Source organism: Grammomys surdaster, unplaced genomic scaffold (genome assembly GCF_004785775.1).
Source record: "Grammomys surdaster isolate TR1022 unplaced genomic scaffold, NIH_TR_1.0 126086, whole genome shotgun sequence".
Lineage (NCBI taxonomy): Eukaryota > Metazoa > Chordata > Mammalia > Rodentia > Muridae > Grammomys > Grammomys surdaster.
In genome coordinates, this window is record NW_021620894.1 from 5,465,146 (window position 1) to 5,471,145 (window position 6,000).

Genomic DNA, 6,000 nt, shown 5'->3' on the forward strand with positions numbered 1-6,000 from the left:
CTCAGACTTAATTAATAGTGCAATTGCTCACACAGGCATTGCTGGCAGAGCTGGGTGACAGTTTCCCACACCCTTCGTCCACTCCATCTGCTCAGTCACTGAGGTCAGCCAAGGGACTCACTTCCCACTGCTCTCTCTTTCTGCTGTCAGCTCTCTTCTGGTCCTCCCCTCACCTCCCTCAGGCCGGTGTAGATCCCCTCGCCTTAAGAACCTTTGCAATCTGGATCTAACATGCCTTTCCACGATCATGTTCTACTGAATTCTATAGTGTCACTTAGCTGTTTCTAGATCATCCCTGCTGAACGTGGAACAGGTCGAGGGACTTTGCCCTGTTATTTTGGCTTTCCGTTGTTTATTTTGTTTGTGCCCAGGTTATCTCTTCTATTTGGAAAACTCTTGGGTTTTCTGTGGCCACATCCACATTTTAACTGAACTGCACCTTATTCTCGCTTCCTACTCAGGGAACCGTGATGAGCTGGTGAATGAATCCCCTACTTTTCAGAACTAACTCCCCAAAGCATTTGTGATATGAATCATTAATTCAGTCCTTCATCATACACTTTGTAAATGATACAGGAAGTATCATGTGCTATAGAGGAAGTTAATACATTCATTCAATCGTTCCTATATTTATTAGTTCATAAAAGTTTATTAACCAACTCTCTTAATCAAGATGATGTGTATATAGGGGATGTGACGTTTCTGATTCCCAAGTGTCCAGAGAATGACAAAGCTTCATAAGCAAGTGGCCACAAGCCAACTAGGAAAGAGAGAGAACAAAAAATCATTTATGCCCCAACTGTGCCACAGATATTCATGTACCAGAAAATCGCAAGCCATAGAAACTAGGTTTTTAGTTCTCAAAGAGATCCTGTTGTCTGGAGAGGAAGCAAATACTCTTTACTGTATATGGAAGGAAGACATTCTTAGGAAGATAAAGGAAAAGCAAACGCTCTCAGATGGGGAAACTGCAGAGAAAGATATGTATCTAACGCATGCACACATGTTAAGCGACTACTGACTACCTACGTGTCTGTGACAACCTGGCTTCACAGAGGAGACAGCTATGAAAGAAGTGGGTGAACTTTTCAGGGAAGCAGAGGAGAAACGTGTCAGGTATGGATCCCCTCCCCCAAGCCTAAGGAAGCCTGGGGTGTCTGGTCAGAGAGGCCTGGAAAGGGGGCACATGAAGAATGTCACAGCATGAGGGACTTTATAAAGATTCATTAGAGGCTGCGATAGTGCCCTAAGATGCTGAGGAACAGCCCAAGGACTTTAAACAGGTCATGACATGGCAAGGTTTGCATTTCAGGGTGATTGCTCTTGTAGGTATACTGGAGAGAGAGAGAGAGTGGAAATTTGATCTGAAAAGATCAGACTGGGTGCTATTTTAAAACTACAGCAGAGGGAAATGAGGCCAACAGTGAGGGTCAGGGCAAGGAGAGTTGACAATGTGTGTTAGCCTCCCCTGAGTTCAGGAGACCAAGGACAGACTTTGGGCTTACAAAGGTGAGGCAGACCCAAATGAGACACTGATGAGGTGAGATCAGTAAGAATCCCTGGGGACAGGGTTATCGTGACCATTGGGGTTCAGTATTGGGTGAAGACTGGGGGAGGGGAAACAGGCTAGGGACCTGGAGGTACCATGCTTGGGGAGAGTTTAGAGGAAGGCGGAGAAACAGTGTTCTGACCTGAGAACTTTCCAGGGCTAGAGGTGAGACGGACCGGAGATAATAAGAACCAAGAATTTCTCACGAGACTCGGCCATTGGCAGGTCTCCGCGGGCTTCAGTGGAGAGACAGGCGCAATGCTTATATGATATCAGGTGTCTTGGGACAACCGGGGGTGGGTCACATCACACTTTACAAGGACTCAGGGAGCTAGGAAGGCAGGGACTTAGAAAGAAGAAATAACTGAGAGGAAAGCTGACCGTGGAAGAAGAAAAGGAGAGTTTTCTGAGCAAGTCACGTAAAAGGCAGGCAGAACCTAGGGAGGGGTAAAGAGGTATGACAGAGGGGACAGTCCTCTGCCAAGTTGGCAGTCCATGGTGCCAACCCAGGGGCCTTTCTCTTCTTCCTGTTGACAGCCCATCACCCCTGATATTAACTGGGTGCATGGCGACCCAGCTCAGCCGATACTTGGCAGCCTCCTTTTTGCTCAGAAGAGCCAAGCTGACTTTGAGCTCAGAGAGGTAGGTGAAGACTACTGTGTCATACTGATCATTCCTTTGCTCTCTTCACTTTGTTTCTGGAAGGACACGGCCACAGGGCAACACACACAAACCACATGGTTGATAACGGCGACATTGTTCATCATGTTCATCCTTGAACTACTGCCTACCCTAGGCTCACTCGTGCAGGAAATACACATCTACATCTGAGTGACCGTATCTTCGGGTTTCTGTCTTACTGTGGCTCAGCTTCTATCCCGCCTCAGTGCTACCCAACAGGAAAAAAAAAAAAAAAAAGCAAAGCTCCTGTTGGTGTTCTAGTGGGCACTTTAATAAAGGTCAAAAGAAATGTATGAGATCATGAAATTAAATCACAAGTACTATAAAGCCAACATCCAATCAATACAAAAAAAATCACTGAGGTGTTTTATATTCTTGTTTTCATATCTAGTGTGTGTGTTGCACATCTCCAATCAGACCAGCTCCACTTCAAGTGCTGAAACAGACAGCTCAGGTCTGAGACTAATAAACACTGCAGCGCCTTAAGTGTTTGGTGGGAGGGGAAGTCAAGAGAGACTGAACAGAGAAGTTTCCAGTTTCTTGGAGGAGAAGCAATATCTTCATCTCCATCAAGGGAGCGACAGGGGAGGTGGCTGCAGGTGAGAGCTGAGAGCAACTGCTCTGTTAACAAATGCTTTCCTGAGCCACTTGAAATGGGGAGAGGCTGGCGTGGCTCAAGGCACAGAGCAGGGCAAGTGGGTTCTCAAGAGGAACTGGGCGTTGTTAGAGGATGTGATGGTGCTCCTGGCAACAGAGCAAAATGGTGGGTTGGGGTCTTTCCATTGGATGGGGAAAGGAATGTAAACCAAACATATATGCTCAAAGGGTTTGACCAGCAGATAGGAGAGTGAGATATGGGGGATGTGTGATGAATCCTGGGACATACAGAGAACCAGGCATGGTGGAAGCAAGGTACCAGAAGGGCAGGGACAGGCTGTTTTCAGAGAAAGAATCTAGAGGTATGGCTTAGTGGCACGAGCAAAGTCCCCTACCGCCTTTCAGAAAATCGCAGAGAGAAACAGTGAGTGTTGAGGTGGAATAGGAGAGAAGTCAGTGAGGGGATGGGTACTGTGATCTCCACAGACATGCCGCCCAAGAGGGCTGGGTGCACAGGCATGAAGGATGATCAGGATGGAGCAAGGTGGGTGAGGGGAGAGTGGGGAGTCCAGAGTTTCATCCCTACGACAAGGCAGGCACAAACTGTGTGGGCACCTGTACCAAAAAGCAACAGAGGGGAGTGTCGGTGTGTTACCCTAGGGAGGGTGGATGATGCAGCTGCCGCTCTTGGGTAAGCAGTTGCCCTGGGAGACGAGAGGAAGGAAGGGAAGCCTTCTACCCGCTAGAGCTGTGTGCTAGCTCACGCAGGGCATATGTGTGATAGACGGGACAACTCAGTAAGTGGTGGCTCTGGGTGCCTGCTCCCATGGTTTGGAGAACAACTCAGAGTGAGGGGGGACCATGAACTGAGGTCAGAACACAGTCCAGAAGAGGTGTGGAGATGAGGCTTCAGGTGGGAAGCACATAGCTAGCACAGCTGGCTTCCTCGTGTGCGGACTGCCAGCTAGACAGGGAACGAGCATCAGAACCTCAACACCCCCCTTGTCTCGGGCCCCAATACAACGCAGCACTGAGCCGGACATGTTAGGCATGGATGCCTTTCAGCTCTGTTTGATGGAAGCGCATGCCTGAACTCCACGGCATGGTTCTCTTTTATCTTTCACACACCCATAGCTAAATAAAGGACACGACCCCTGGGAAAATTTATGAATGAATTCCCTGGCATAGCCAACAATTATATCTGCACTTAGTGCTTTATTAATATGGCCACTTTGCAGAGTTTATGGATATACCTGCTCAATATTCCCAGTTAACCTTCTGAAGCTGATCTCTTTTTTCTTCTCCTAGTCTTTGCCACATCCCTCCTATTTTTTTTCTTTTGAGGAAGACCATCCCATGTGTTCTTCTTAGCCATGGTCACGGAGGAAGCCCCCATGCCACCCTGTCTGGGTAATTTCGTGGGCAGCTTGTGATTGACCCAAATGCAGGATGTGGCAGCCTGGTGTTTGGAAGGGCCACCCTCTAGGATCACTGCGTACAGAGCTAGATGAGGAGGAAGTAGAGCTGATGCTGCCCATTCATATTGTTTAATGGCTGCCGGTGACAGCCTTCTGGCCAAGTCGTGGGACAGAATGGAAAGAAAGGCTGAGGGGAATGTGGAACAGTGAAGGCCTCTGGGAGTCTTGATGAGTTTTGAGTGTACAGGATGTCAGACAAAGTTGGCCTTTTAACAGCAGAGGAAACTGAGCCTAGGCTGGCCTCCTTGACTGCGATAACTCAATCTGGAGAACTTATATGGATCACTGATCTCAACGCTAGGCACCACACAGGGTGGGTGGAGCTGAGAACCCAAAATAGGAAGACATGAAACAGCTCTGGTCGCTGCTCTCAAAGACTCATCAAAGGCTCGCTGGGAAGATAGAGATGGAGGATGGGGAGTGGGGAGAGATGCCATGGGCTAAGGGGATTCTGAAGGTGAGCCTAGATGGACAGCTATCAAATGCTTTCTCAAGAAGTCCACACATCTCTGAGCAAGCACCACTCTTCAACGCATCTGACCCACTAATGAGCCTATCCTGGTTTGAAGGTGAAATGCCTCCCTTAGTCCCAAGTGTTTGAACACTCAGTCCCCAATGGCAGCGCTGTGTGGACGATTGTAGAACTTTTAGAAGTGACGCTGAAGGAAGTGGGGGCACTGGAGAGCAAGCCTTGAAGTTTCAATAGCCTAGCTTCACTTCTGTTCCCTCTGTTTCTTGACTGCCAATGCAGTATGACCAGCTGCCCACAGTTCCTGCCACCACACCTTCCCCCCCGCAATGACGGACTGTGCTCCCTTGGACCGTAAGCCAACATAAACCTTGTCCCCACCCCCAAGTTGCCATCAGATATTTTATCAGAGCAGTGAGGTCACTAATCAGTGCAGTCTCATTAGATTATAGCACCACTAAACCACATCCCTCAGGCAGAGAGACACTATGGCACACATTTTACCCCAAGCTTTGAACAAGTGCAGGTCAAAGCTACTACAGTTGACAACACAGGACCCTGACATCTTTGATCAGAAAGGAAAATGGGTCCCTAAAGCACTGGGTTGATAGTCATCTCCTTTCCATGAGCAGAAGTAAGAGAAATAGCCGGTTGGGAATGCCTTGAGTTTGCAGAACATGGCAGGAAAATCTGAAGAGCCCGACCTTCGATTGTTTCTACCTTAATGTCATCCATCTCTAATGGACTTTTATCATCATCATCATCATCATAATTATCATCATCATCCATTGTCATTGTCCCCCAAAGAAAGAGCCAGAAGCCAGAACAGGGCAAGGGATATTTATCCAGTGGGACACCGGTGTTTAGAATCTAAGCTAGGTATTCCCAGTAAGACAAGAATATTCCTGTGCTCATTCATTCAAAAAAAATATTGAGATACTCTGTCATTCTTTCTCTCTTGCCCTTTTCCTAAGGTGGGAAAGAAGAGATTCCTATCAACAAAATGTGTCAGACTTGTGGCTCACTCTGTAATTTGGATTTCTGGTTGGGGTGATAGTTGCTGTTCTATGTACCCGGGAGACAGGCAGAATTGTCTTGGAGACCACATGTAGCATGCAAGTTGAAAGTCCCTTCCTTCCCAGGCCCTTGTGAAAATGAGACTTCAGTACCACAATGCCTCCTTGGGGGACCACAGATGTTCAAACATTCTTGTGGCAGTTGTCTCT